At 42.7% G+C, this 15,316-nt stretch overlaps 1 protein-coding gene across 1 annotated transcript in view; it reads right to left on the reverse strand.

The window, feature by feature from the left end:
- SERPINB5 (serpin family B member 5) overlaps window positions 1-14,912 on the reverse strand; it is a 138,272-nt gene extending 123,360 nt beyond the window's left edge. The window contains exon 1 of the mRNA XM_085607026.1: window positions 14,774-14,912. The gene's annotated coding sequence lies outside the window, so the exon portion shown is untranslated. The remainder of the gene's footprint in view (window positions 1-14,773) is intronic.
- Window positions 14,913-15,316: the final 404 nt, after the last annotated feature.

Raw genomic sequence — 15,316 nt, forward strand, 5'->3', positions numbered from 1 at the left:
ATTAAGTATTCTAATCGCCTTCTAAAGCTCTAGAAGATCAGGTAGCACTGCATAAAAATATAATCCAGTCTATTAAAGGTATGAATAGCACTCTGATCCCCTGCAGCCCCTAGAGCCATATTATTGTCAGGAGAAGCGTAATGTGAGACAGTGGTTCTTAACCTGTGGTTTGGGGACCACTGGGCGTCAATGATGCCTACTCAGGACTTCTGCAGTTGTTAAAAAAACATGAATTAAGATTAACAGATTAATAAAATGCATATAAATAAGGAAGAAAACTATAAAATTGAACATTTTAAAACATTCAGAAAATATAAAGGAATCTGAATTTTGAGGCTAAAAACAAAGGCCCATATTTAGCAAGGTTTTGCATCGCCCTTGAGTCTTGCAAGGAGCGCAAAGGGAGAGGCAAAACCTAAGTCAATGCAAGGCCACCTTGTGTGGTGCTGCATGGCTTGATGAATCAAGAGTAAAGCAAGGCAGCGCAAATTGCTGCCTTGCGTTACTCTGCTCCAGGGAGACACACCATGGGTGGAGCATGGGTGTTTTCACACATCCACCCATGGATTTTGGCACATTCCCAGATTTACCATTAGGTAGACCTGGGAATGTGTAAAAATGCTACGCATCACAGGTGAGGCGTAACAAGCAGAAATATCTTTATTGTTTCCTCTTTTTTGGTGTGCTGCAGAATGCAGGGCTCAGAAAAAGAGGAAAATGCGTGTCAGCAGGGCCGGACTGGCCATAGTGGGCACCAGGCTTTTCCCCGGTGGGCCGATAAAGTGGGGGCCGGTTTTTGGCCCCTGAGGGGCCATTTTTTTAACGGGGGCTGGCAATATTGGCCCCTGAAACAAAATCAGCCGAAACCGGCAGTTACAAACAGCTTGGCCGTGCCCCTCCTGCCCCCTGGGGGGGGGGGGACCGGCCGAGCAGTTTGCCAGGGCCGTTTTCGGTTCCCAGTCTGGCACTGCCTGTCAGGGTATTTTTGTGCTAGAAGGTGCCCCTTCCTGCACAAAAACAATCCTGCTTACAATACAGGCACCCTTGTAACATGATGCAAGAGTGCCTGCATTGGCAATATGCAGCCAAAAGTGAGGCAGTAGTAAGAAAGGACAGGAATGCACTGTATAATGTTAAATAAGGCACACTCCTGCCCTTTTTTGCAGTGCAGCAAGGGACTTGCTGCATTATGTTGTGTGAAAGTGATAAATCTGCCCCTAAGTTGGTATTCTCATGTTGGTTCATGGGAGCAGTGCAAGTGCATCAAACAGAATATATTATGGACTATGGATCACCTCAATTGATTTTAGAAAAGCACAAATCTTCCCATTGAAATTACAATTTTGATTTATTTTTCTTTGTTTGTGATTTGAATAAAATATTGAATCATTTGTGTATTTATATGCTTGTTTCCATATTTGTGTGCATTGTTTTGCGGTTCAAATCATCACAATTGCTTAGGCCAGAGTCCCTGGTTTCCAATAATGACTCATTGTGGTCCCCCGATTCCAATAATGATTTATTATTGAGGGGTCCTCGAATTTTAGTAATTATTAATTGTGGGGCCACAGCAATCAAAAAGTTATTAACAATTGATCTACGATGTTTCATTTGATTTTATTGAGTTTCATTTTATTTTATTTGGCTGGTTTTGGGAGTTTATAATGTCCATGTATACAACTGAGTGGCTTCATGGCCTGACAGCCAATTTTTAGCCAAGCTTCCTTCCTCTTAAACTACAGGTTGCTAGTTCTTGGCACACTTGTACCCTCTGTCATTTGATTACTGTTTCAGGACATAGCAATTGTACTTTGTTGGAAAGTTGAACATTCCAACAAGAAGGCTCTCAAAATGCAGGCTTTAATAGGCGTTCTTCAGGGGTAGCTAACCATTTAAGAATAGCTCACAATTGAAGATCATTTTTCTTATATCTTTTCTAGTAAATTCTAGTTTGAGCTTACAATCTAGTAGGGTCTTTGTTCTATGATAACCAGACAATCACTTATGTTCACATGGACACAGATTTAAGTGGGATCTCTTCCCTCTGGTGGACGTCACCCATTTTGAATTGCTAAGTCACACAACAAAAAACCTTCTCTGAACCAATTAGAAGTGGAGAACAAGGGACTCCTACAAATGTATTTACAGGTGAAGGAATTTACTAACAGAGGGGCCTTTAAAACATGAACGGATGCTACCTCATGCCCCCTAGACGATTGCAAGGCAGCAGACCTCTGCCCTACCTTTACTTGCCTCAGGTATGTCAACTGAGAGGTCGGTGTGTCTGCACCCAAAACCCTCTTCTCTCCTTAAGGGAGTTGACAGATAGCAGGTCAGAAAAGATGCCTGTGGCACATGGAAGATATCTTGGCTAGTGGCCCTGCCTAGTCCATCAAGTCTTCTCTAGCCCTATGAAGGACTAAGTAGTTATTGTCCAGAAATACATTTTTCAGAAACAAGATACAATAGGTGCTGTTTTTCCAGTACTCAGCATGTCAATAAAGAAATGGCAATTGGACATTGGTGAGGTCCTCTGGCTTTATGGCACCAGTCAGCCCCCACACCTGTCGCCTCAGTTGTGCACTTCAGTGATTGCTGGCTCGGATGTATGACGATACCACGCGATCATTTAGATCGCGGTACATTACATCGATGTTTTTACAATGCAAGTCGTTACAACGAATTGCGCTGGAGGGCACTGGACTTAGGAATAGTATGATTTACTATTTCAACTCCAGCCTACGTAACTGTAGGGAAGGTGTTGGAATAGTAAATCACACTATTCCTTAGTCTAGAATGCCATCCAGCTCAAGTCGTTGTAACAACTTGCTTTGTAAAAACAGCGATGTAAATGTATTGCGGTGTTTTGACCACATTGTAAAGGTCGTTTCCTGCTGGCTCTGTTATAAAAACAAATGTTTACATTGCCTCAGCTCTCAGCTTTGAGCAAAGTTCCCTCAGAAAAACATTTAAGTAGAATAATGGGGAATAAAAATAATCTTACAAGACATCAACCACAGAGGCTTAGCAAAAAAGGTAATCAATCCAGGTAAAGATACAGTGGAGTCAGTGAGGGGGGAACATGGCGGCTGCCAGCTAAGCGGCTGCTGGTCTTCCGTTGGCATGATTCTCCACTGAGAGGGCCTCTCTCTCCCCTTCCCCCGCTCTGCCTTCGCATACCGCTGTGGCGGTTCCCTCGGTGCTCCTTTTTCTTATCTTCTGATTGATTGCGAGGGGAGGCTGTCGCGCTTCCTTATGGTGCCGGAGTCGGGCGGTGTCCTCTGCACACCGCCGGCTTGGCCGCTTGTCTCCTGCTGGGATGGTGTGGCTCGGGAGCTGCACCGCTGCCGTGTGGCAAATTATTTGATCCGGGTTGGCGGTGGAAGAGCCAGCACTTGCCGAGACGCTGCCTGCAATCTAGCTCACTGTGGGAGGCAGCCTTCAGCTGAACACTATGCGAGGAAGGCAAGCTCCCAGGTAGAATGCAGTAAGGTCTATCCGTTAGTGGAAGGGAGGACCTACAGCAACCTGTTGGGCCAGGCTTTGCATATACACCCCTACCGGACTAAAAAAACAACAACTTTAACAATACATCACCGTAGGGGTCTTGCGAGTGGGACGGTAGAGGGGTTTAAAGAAACAAGTGGGGTTTCTGCCTTCCAGTTTATGGAGAAGGGCAAGAACTTACAGAGCATCCCCTCTCCACCTATTGGGAAAGTGTGCAGATACAACCTCCCGACTAGGGGGGTCCTTATTACGCCTCTTCCAGGACTAGTAGCATCATCCTCTATTCAACCTGTGATCGATATAAATATTACGACTAAGGGTCGTAATAAATCACCAGATAATCTGAGGAAGGAGACGGGCCCAGGAGGGAAGGTGAGGAAAGCAACACCTACATCTAAAGCGGCTGGTAAGAGCCCCAGGAGTCAGGGTAGAGGGAACAAGGCTGTTTATCTAGAGTAAAATTTACCCCCTCCTTGAAATCTTTTTATAAGGTTCTTGCGTCCCCGGCTGCCGCCCTAAAAGGAACTGCTGCAGATTTTACCTCCAACAGAATGGAGTCGTTGGTTGGTCCAACTCAGGGGTCAGATATAATGATCCCTCCTAGCTCTTCCCTCCCGGTGGCACAGACCTTAAGACCAGCTAACAGAAAGGGCCCACGAGCTGTAACTCCAACTCCTATGTCTATAGATTTCAGGCCTTGGAGGCACGCGAGGAGGATAACCATGATTGACAGGAGGAGTCCTCACAGTCAACTCCAGTTGTCAGCCACCCTCCTCAGGCGGGCTCAGAATCACTGGTGGACATCCTTCTGGCCTTCAAAGAAGAGATGAAGAGCAGGTTTTCGATTTCTGAGTAGAATCAGGTAGCAATACAGGCTTCCCGTGCTGTTTTTGCCCAGAAACTTGATGAAGTATTCGCAAGGACTGATGCCCTGGAGCAGGAGATCCCTATAATTAAGCAGGCTATAGACATGACTTCTGCAGAGTGGAGCTGGTTAACCCGCCAAAACAGGGAGATGAAAAATGACCTGGAACGTCTTGAAAATTACTCACGTAGGAATAATCTCCTTAAGAACGTGGAAGGTTCAGATATTAAGCCCTTTGTGATTTCACTGCTGCAGGACACTGCTTTAAAAAACCGGCCAGATATTAACCTCTCCTCTGAAATCCAGCGGGTACATCGGGACCCCTATAAGAGAAACTCCAGGCGACAGAAGCCAAGAAGAATCCTAATCAACTTTCTTACATACACCATTAAGGAGGCCATTTTGTCTTCAGCGTTAAAAGAAGGCTCTTTTTCTGTAGGCTCCTATTTATTTTTAATAAGGTCAGATGTTTGCCATGCCACCGAGTTAAAGCAGTGGGAGATGGGGAAAAGGTTGGAGGAATTGAATAAACTTGGCGCTAAGGACCAACTAAAATTCCCGGCCTCTCTTTGAACAATGTGGAATAACCACATGTATATCCATCGCTCATTCACAGAAGTAGATATGTTGATTGAGGAAATCAGGAAGGGAGCTAGCAAATAGGGAGGAAGGGAGTGTGAGGAGAGAGGGTAGGCCCGATATATTGTCTGTTACTTCTTACCGATGATGAAAACCGCTAGGCTTTATGCCTACATTGGTTGGGGGGTTCCTCAGGAGAGGGGGGATAGTGTACAGGGGGTGGGTGGGAGGGAGGTTAGGTGGATGGGCACGAGGTGGGAAGCAGTGGGTAAAAGTAAAAAAAAATAATTCCTCTATCTTACTAGAATGTCCTTAACCACATCATCCAGTCAGTTTAGGGTGGGTTTAAGTCTGGATATCTTAAATGAGGGAAGTTAATCAGCTAATATTTCTCTCTTGGAATGTTAATGGGCTCAGGTGCAAGCGTAGGCAGAGACTGGTAATGAAGTGTCTAGAGGAGAGGAGAGCGCACATATGTCTGATTTAGGAGTCCGACTTAGACACCTTAGAACAGAAAGCCCCATTTTCAGACTATCCTTGGATAGATTGCTTTCTAGTCTCAGAACAGGCTGCACACGGTAGGGGTGTTGCCATTTTAATCAAATGAGGATTAGGTTGTGTTATTAAATCCTTCAAACTTGATAAATCTGGGAGGTGGTTGATAGCCACTTTAGACTGTGGAGGGGTAGAGCTAGTCTGTGCTGTCTTTTATGGGCCCAATATTGATTATCCATCCCACCTATCTAATTTTGAGTTAAATTTAATGGAAGCTATGGCTCCTATTATAATTGTGGGGATTTTAATGTTCTATTGGATCCTGTACAGGATAGATCAAATAGAGGTTGCTATGATATCACTCCTTGGGTGCATAGGACGTTAAAAAATATGTTGCCTGAATTAGGTCTGTTAGATGTATGGAGGTATAAGATGATATCCAGCCAGGGTTTCACTTTCCATAATAAAAAGCATGACCACTTTCCAAGGTTAGACTACCTTTATGCGGACAGCACTATCATAGAAGCAATAACGTCTATAAACATCCTCCCAGGCCACATCTTGGATCATGATGCGATTAGTCTCTCTTTAGGGACCAAGATGGACCAAGATGGACCCTAATGTGAGCTATTCTTTCTGATTCTGAGATGAGGGAGGCATTAAAGCGGGAATGTGGAGCTTACTTTAAGGAAAATCCTGGATCTACCTCCCTTGATGTCGTATGGGATGCGTTCAAGGCTTATATAAGAGGGGAACTACAAAGCTTGTCCTAGGCCCAAAATAAGGCTGAACGTTTAAGCTTTAAAGCTTTGGAAGACAAAGTGCGCTCATTTGAGGGTGACCTGCTTCAAGCTGGAGTGAGGTCTCACAATGTACAGACAAGGTTGCAGAGACTCCTTGAAGATGCGAGACTGGAGTATAGGGTACCTATAGATCAAAAATGTAGAGCACAGTGGAATGCCAGAGCTATGCAGAATTTTGAATATAAGGAAAAGGCCGGTGCACTATTTACCTGGAAGGCCTGGGCAGATAGGGCTAGGAACTTTATTAATAAATTGACTGTGAATTATAGAGTGGATGTTTCGGAAAAGTTGGAGGATATGCAGGCCTGTCTAGTGTCTTTGTTCTCTACTTTATATAAGGAAGAAATTTCTCCCAACATAGAGCAGATTAAGGCCTGGTTGAGGAAGGTACAGTTGCCTCGCCTAACAGCTACGAGTGGCAACACACGTGATGCCCCTATAATAGAGGAGGAGATTCGCTCAAGTATAACTACAAGTAGGAATGGTAAAGCCACAGGAACCGATGCCCTACCTAATGAAGTGTATAATCTTTTAATGGAGGAGCTGATACCATTCTTGGAAATACTGTTTAATTCAATTTATAGGCATGGTGGACAGGTTCCTAAGTCCTGGAAGGAGGCTACATAGTCCTCATTTTGTAACCTTCCAAAGATCTCTCTGGGCGGATTCTTATCGGCCAATCTTCCTGCTTAATGCGGACTATAAGATCTTTATGAGTTATTTAGGGGGGAGTTTGGCTAAGCTGGTTTTATCCCAAAGAGGTATTTACAGGAGCAGACCCAACAGTTAATTGGCACAATAGATCTTGCCATCAAACGATCTGCTCCCTTGGCCTTAGTAGCTTTGGATGCTGCTAAGGCGTTCGATCAAGTATGTTGGGTCTTTCTTGGGAGGTTATGAGCGCAATGGGATTTGGCCCTAAATTTCTTAATACACTTATGATGTTCTATGAGGGAGCATCGGCTAGGATTTTTTTAATGGCACATTAACTCCTAGTTTTAGTATACTAAGAGGGACACGGCAGGGCTGCCCTCTTCCTCCTCATCTATTTGATATGTATATAGAACCTCTTGCTCAACAGCTGAGATTGGATGCTTCTGTAGTTCCCTTCAGTTCTCCACCCTACAGCTGTAAAGTCACGCTTTATGCCGACGCTCTATTAATTTCTATGTCCGATCCTCTTATATCTATTCCGAGGGTGGAACATCCATTCGCAGAATTTGGCTCCCTCTCTGGTTATTCAGTAAATACTGCTAAAACTGAGGTTATGTGCTGGAATATCACGGACTGGGATGGGAAAGTGAGGCCCAATTTTTAATATCTAGGCATCACAATAGTGGACGAAATAGAGGAAATCCTGTAGCTTAATCTGCAAAAAGTCACTAAAGAAATTGTTTGCCTATTAACTAGATGGAAAAACCTCCCGTTGACAAATTTTGGATGGGGTAACTCAATAAAAATGGTCATCCTTCCCAAATTGACCTAACTTTTTAATGCCATCCCCCTTGGGTTTTCTAAACAAGGTATTGATAGAATTCAAGGGAAGGTTGTGAGTTTTATTTGGGCTCATAAAGGCGCTAGATTGTCTTGGAAAAATCTTAGACGCAGGCTTAACAAAAGGAGATGGGCCCTACCTGATTTTAACTGGTACTGTGCAGCTTTCCAGTTTAAAAACATTCCGATGCTTTTGGTAAAGACGGATGACTCTACTTGGGGAAAAATTTGGGGGAGATGGTGAGACAGTGGAGCGTAGAGGGTTTCCTTTATAAGTTTGGTGCCCCAGGTTCTTCTAGAAAGTCTGATTAAAAGTATTAAGATCTGCTTTAAATCGATGGTATAATGTCAGGAGGATGTGGAGCATTGGTTAATATTCATACTTGGCTCCAGTCTGGGACTCTCCTGGAACCACGGAATGTTTGAAAGACGGCTTAAGTCTTCCACTTAGGAGGGCAGGGTTATAACATGGTCAGACCAGCTGTCATTGACGGAAGCATATCCATGGGAAGTATTAAAAGCTAAGACTGATAATGACCTGTCCAGATTTAGGTTTATTCAACTATCCTCCTGGTTTGTGGGATCAAAAAAGGAAATTGGGGTGGCTGTGAGTTGGAGCTCTCTCTTCAAGACATTAGATCTAAGAGTAAGGAGGTTGCAAGGTGGTATGAGAGGTTTTTGGCAGTGGAGGAAAATAAGCTAACACCCCCTTATTCAGTATGGAGTGGAACCTAACACAGGGGAGATATTAAAACAATATGGGATAAATATTTGAGGTTTCTGTACTCAACTGTCAAACTAGCTAACCTGAAGAGGAATCATTTATTCACCATCAACCATCTCTATTGGACTCTATATAAAATAACCAAGTTTGCCTCCCACCCTCCCCCTAAGTGTGTAAGGTGTGGCTGCTTACGAGCTAACGATGTCCATTGTTTTGTTGAATGGCCGAGGCTGAGTGACTTTTTGGGTGGAATAGAATGTGCTTTAAAAGGTATCTTTGGTCGGGAGATGCTTGTCCTCCTCGGAGGTGATGAAAAAATAAGCATGCTGAAGAGGCAGTCACACAGAAGGTTGCTCTTCTACCTGATCCTAAATGCCAGAAGAGAGATCTGTATGAAACCCTTTGCCTCCGAGAGTGGAAGACTGGGTTAAGGCGGCTGGATCAAGGTACAGTGAAGAGCCCTACTCTGGATATATGGACTGATTTCCTAATTTAGTGCAGCTCCATGGGTTTTGATTACTCGTTCCAATGATTACAACAAGTCACTGGCAAAGGTGATGGTCTGGCGAGGTAATAGGACCTGGGTGAATGCAGTGACCACTGGGCGGATAGTTTGACGGTGCAGTTTATCGATTATTGCAGATGCTCTTTGGTGAACTGAGGAAGAAAAAAAAAATCAATCCAGCTAAAAGGCAAAAATGGTCGCATTCCCTCAATATGATATGGAAAAAAACCATGGATCAGATTTTACCCAACCTCCGTTTCCATCTGACCACATCAAATTTCATGCTGACGGATTGGGCGACTGCTGTAAGGAGCTGCTAATGCTGTCAACCACAATTGGAAGTTCATTTAATCTTGACAGAAGATAGCTGATAATTTACAACTCAAGAATGGTTATCTCTGGCACTGCTGATTTGAGTTATACAGATTGATTAGGCTTCTAGATTGAATAAGGACAACTTTGTAAATGGACTACTGCGAACAATAACTGAATAAACAGGGGGAATAAGATGAATTCCTGATGCCCTGCAAGTCCTCAGACTAGGGCTTTCTGTAATTTATTTTGCTTCAATGCCTAGTGGAGACAGATTCACTGGCAAGGATGTAATGTGTTACCCAAGATGAGCTCTGGGTAGCAAGGTGAGCATTCTCTCGGTTTTGCTAACAAACAGAATGCATTCCTCAAATATGCTGACCTGACTGTCATCAATTGAAGCAGACAGCCATAGTAAATTAGATAGTGAAAATTAACTGGCTATAAGCAAAAGTAAATCAGTGTTCTAGGCAAGATATACGAGGATCCCTAATTAGAAAGCATCATTTCCAAATGGTACTTTAGCGTAATAGTTCTCTAAGACAGCCTTTGAGATATCACTCTGCCATGATCAAGACATAATTACATCACACACTCTCTACCATATGCAAGGTATATGATGTCAAAACATGTGAATTTTACCTATATGGGTTGGGGGTCTAGCATAAGTCCAGAATTGTCAGTTTACTGCCAAGAATTCAGGAAACCCACATACAATTAATTTACATACAATGAATCTAAATGCATCTCATTTACAGTCTCAGTTTGGATATGTAAAATGTGTCATGGGTCTGGCCCTACGGGGCTTATGTTAAACACCTCTGGCATAAGTGGTCAATAACCAGGACAACCTGAAATCTCTATACTTTGAGCAATTCAAAAGAAATATAAGGGCAAAAATTGTAAATCACACCACTTCAACTCTCATTTTAAGATTCAAATAAATCAACTGGACTTTTCCACATGTGATCATGGCCTTTAACTTCATCACTACCTGAAAAGCCAGATACCAGTTATTTATTTATTTACTTATTTACTTATTTACTTATTTATTTATTTATTTATTTATTTATTTATTTATTTAACCAATGTCTATAATAAAAGTTTACCAAGTATCTATGAGAAACTCTGCCTAGGATCTGGAGCAGTATCTTGGGAAAGTGTCTCATGGGGTGCTTGAGTCACTTTCTCCCTCATAAAGTGAGTATGTGGTTGCAAGTGGTGGGGACTGGAACTATTATTTAGGGACCAGGATTTATTGTTCATCTTCAGACTTTGACCAAGAGCAAGAGAGAGAAATGCGGAAAGAGAGGTAGTAAGAAGTGAAATATAGGAAAACAATGAGAAAGGGAACAAGCAGGGACAGAAAATAACCTGTTACAGAGAGAAAGAGACAACAGCACAAGGTGGTATCAAGATAAGCAAAATAGATATTCAGCAGACACAACATTTGGCAGCATAAGTGACCGGCTCCTCACAAAAAAGTTTGTCTCCTGCAATTTTTCTTCCAAATGAAGTACCAGTTTCACATGCTCATTTAGATAGAAATAGAAGGGTCAAAAAGTGCTGAGAGAGCGAGGCATTCAAAAGATGGAGGTTCAATCACATGTTTAGTTTTAGCATGCACAGTGCCTAGGGTCATAGGACCATAATACTCCCATTGACCCAATTTTTAAGATTTTTTAATAACCCTGACAGACCCATTAATAAAGGGAAACCGGGGGTCTGTCTGAGGTTTTTTATCTTTAATCCCCCTGGTCTTCACTTACCATAAGAGCTCCCAACACTGTGGTTGAGCCCACCCCGACCTGTAGGCGTTGGGGTGACCCGATGATGAAGCATGACACCACTAGGGTGTGTGAGGGTAACTAAACAAAAATAAATTGCTTCCTTTCTCCCCTACAGATTGAGTTAGGCACATTTCCTCACACTAGATACTTCCCTTTTTGCAGTTAGATACCTGTTCTTCTGACCACAGACTAATGTGGACTAATGTTTTGACATGGGAGGTTATACTCCAACCTAGGATCCTCTCAACCCTCCAGGTACGGGGAATTCTCCCCACAGCCTTATTGTACACACACACTGTTTAAGCCCCATTCACTGTCAAGATAAGATCGCGTCCCACGGAAAAGGCAGACAGCTTTTAACAGTATGTGGGAATGCTGGCTTTTTATTACTTAGTTGTGTAAAGCAGATGCCTTAGCCTTAGAATGTTTGTGGCATTTCCTATTCGTGCCTCAGTTCCTGTCTTTGCACTTTGCAGACATTATTGGATGGGTTTTTTTCAACTTAATCTATTTGGTCATTTTGATCAAATTCTACATGTTGTAATAAATATTGCATGTTAAAAATACAAGTTAATATACAAGAGCTTTGCTATATTTTACTACTGAGGAGGCATCAACAAGTGCAGTTACCGTGCAGACAACAGGGTCATGATTTGAATGCAGGAGGTGCAGTGGCACAGTGCCCAAAAGTTGTTAGAACTCCTCTAAACACCTAATATTACTATATTTTGCTACTAAACAGACAGACACAATTGCAGTTATCTTTCAATTAAAAGGAGCTTGATTTGAATAGTGCAACAGGTGCAGTAGCAGGGTGCAGCAAGTGTAGTAGCACTTGGGCCCAAAAGTTGTCAGAACTCCACCAAACACATAGTATTGCTATATTTGACTAGTAAACAGGCATTCACAATTGCAGTTACCTTACATTTAAAAGGGACTTGATTTGCATGGTGAAGCGGGTGCAGTGACACCAGGGCCAAAAGCTCTAGGGACCCCACTAAACCCAGATTATTGCTAAAATCTAAAACTAAACAGGCAGTCACAAGTGCAGTTACCTTGCAGACAACAGGGTCATGATTTTAATACTTGCACCAGGACCAAAAGCTCCAGGCACCCCACAAAACACTGATTACTGCTATATTTTACAACTAAGTAGGCAGTCATAAGTGAAGTTATCTTTCAGGCACTGGGGTCAAGGTTTGAATGTTGCAGCAGGTGCAGTGGCACCAGGCCGAAAAGTAGTCAGAACTCCTCTAAACTCCTAATATTGCTGTATTTTACTATTAAACAGGCAGTCACAAGTGCAGTTATCTTGCAGGCAACGGGGTCATTATTTGAATAGTGCAGCAGGTGCAGTGGCACCGGGCCCTAAAAGTTGACAGAACTCCTCTAAACACGTAACATTGCTATATTTTTACAACTAAACAGGCAGTCATAAGTGCAGCTATCTAGCAAGCACATGGGTCATGAGTTCAATAGTGCAGCAGGTGCAATGTCACTGGGACCAAAAGCTCCAGGTACCGCACTAAACACCTAATATTCCTATATTTTACTACTAAACCGGCAGCCACAAGTGCAGTTACCTTGCAAACAACTGGGGCTTGATGTGAATGGTGCAGCAGGTGCAGTGGCACCAGGGCCAAAAGCTCTGGGGACCCCACTAAATGCAGAATATTGCTACATTTAACTACTAAACAGGCAGTCACAAGTGCTGTTATCTAGCAGTCACTAGGGCCATTATTCCAATAGTGCTGCAGGTGCATTAGCACCCGGGCCAAAAGTTGTCAGAACTCCTCTAAACACCAACTATTGCTATATTTAGCTACTAAATAAGCAGTCACACGTGTAGTTACCTTGCAAGCACTAAGGTCATGATTTCAGAGGTGCAGAAGGAGCAGAGACTCTGGGACTCAAAGCTCTAGGAACCCCTCCAAACACAAAATATTGCAATATATTACTACTAAACAGGCAGTCACAAGTTTAGTTACCTTACAGGCAATAGAGTCATGATCTGAATGGTGCAGCAGGTGCAGTGACACTGGGTCAAAAAGTTGTCAGAACTCATCTAAACACCAAAGATTGCTATATTTTACTACTGAACAGGCAGTCGTAAATGCACTTATCTTTCAAGCACCAGGGGCATGCTTTGAATGGTGCAGCAGGTGCAGAAGCACCAGGACTAAAAGCTCTATGGACCACACTAATGACCAAATATTGCTATATTTTACTACTAAACAGGCAGTCACAAATGCACTTGTCTTGCAGACACTAGGGGCATGATTTGAATTGTGCAGCAGGTGCAGTGGCATCAGGCCCAAACTTTGTCAAAACTCCTCTAAACACATATTATTGCTATTACCTCAATAAATTCTATTATTTCCCTCTTTCATGTAATTTCAAAATGTTGCTATTACTTACCCGCACTATGCCACTAGTAACAGCAAAATATATTGCCTTTTTGTACACAAACAAGTCATAATACTTTAACAGCCTTTTTGTTCCTTATATTGTACAACTACTCAGCAAGCTAAAACTTACAATAAAAAACTGCTTAATATTATTCACATATGGGAAATTAATTTTACCAATGCTTGTTGAGGAAGACGGCTTCGTTGCTCTCAAGTAATAATTTCGGGACGTTTTCCCACTTAATTGTACAGAGTTAATAACCAGCTTTCTGCTAAAGGCAAATAGCACCTTATATGCCCTCGCTCTGAGATCGCCTTGTTTACTCGCCATCATGGGTTTGGTGCAGAATGGGGAATAACATGCGGATCCCAGAAATACTGAGCCCATTACTGAATGGAATTCCAGAATTCCGAGCTTTTTCCCACACACATCTTCAGCGGTTGGAAAATGTGAGCCTAAAAGCAAAACATTGTAATCTTGCTGGGTGGTAATTCACAAATATCATTAAGATTTACCGAGCCACAACATTTAGGATGAAGCAAAATATGTGCATTCTTTAATGCGACACTACGTCCTTTAGAGAAGTGCTAAATACATATCCCCTCGTTTCGCTCCAGTACGATAAATGGACATTAATACAATTGTGGCATATTTCAGCCACTCTAAACTATTATTTAGAAATACCCCCGGTATCTGTCGTTTATCGTAATTGTTTTCTGGGGGAAACTGAAGAGTCGACAGAAAATAAGTGTGGAAGATTTTCTGACACGAAATAACTTGGCTGAGAACCAAAACCTGCAGAGCAAGCTTCCAGACATTAGTCATACGAATAATTCTGCTCAGTTCAGAAAATTGTGCATACATCGGCACACGCCCAGTGTACTAACATCGTTTTGTTTTTTTAGAGGGCCGAATTCCCAGTCTACATTCTCAGTTTAGAAAAGCCAAATTGTGCCTTACATCTCGCGCCGAAGTCTTAAAAGGATATGCCTTGCATCAGTCTGACGAACTACATCAGCTGAATGCACAAGTGTTGGTATGGATCTATAAGCAGTAAGCAATCGAGTAAACTACAGAAATATGAATTTCCCGGATAACAACACTGCTCGCTAGATACGGCGTCATACTGCACGCGCTCAGAGGCACGCTAGATGACGTTGGAATCCTTTTGCTAGATTTGTACGTTCGGTAAGTTAACGTACTTTTTTCTCATCTGATGCTTTCTATATATAACAACATCCTACCATCGTTTCTAAATTTATTTCCTAAGAATTATTTTCCAACACTTACCTTGTTTTTCAATAGGAAGCAAATGAAAGGAAAAGTTGGAGCAGAGCAGCTGAAAGGCTTCGGCCTCCGCAGCAAACGTCTGAAGAGAAAGAACAAGTCTTGTGGCTCACCTGGCCTACATGCCACTCCTACAGCCTCTGCACACAACTTTTTTTTCAAGCTGCTTGTAATGTTTCTTGGCAACTCCTACCCACAGAGAGATGATTCAGGCGGTGCTTGTGACTGCGGCATCCAGGGGCCAGGCAAGCATGCTCATGCAGGACTCTGCAGCTCTCGGATACAATTGGTGAAAGGAAAGAACTGGAAATTCGAGGGTGAGGTGTAGATGCGGGAGACAGTAAGAAGGCCCTATAATTTTTATCCATGTTCCCTACTTACTACTTTTTTACACTTGAATAGCTCCACGAAGTGACATCACAGAAACAGCTACCCTAATCATGGGCTAGGGTAGTGAAGGTTTTTCATTAAACCCCTCTGTTGTGCAGGACTGTACTACTGAATATCGACACTAACAATATTGTGGCCTACTAATATCAAGGATAG

This window comes from Triturus cristatus, chromosome 5_2, assembly GCF_964204655.1.
Source record: "Triturus cristatus chromosome 5_2, aTriCri1.1, whole genome shotgun sequence".
In the NCBI taxonomy this organism is placed as follows: Eukaryota; Metazoa; Chordata; class Amphibia; order Caudata; family Salamandridae; genus Triturus; species Triturus cristatus.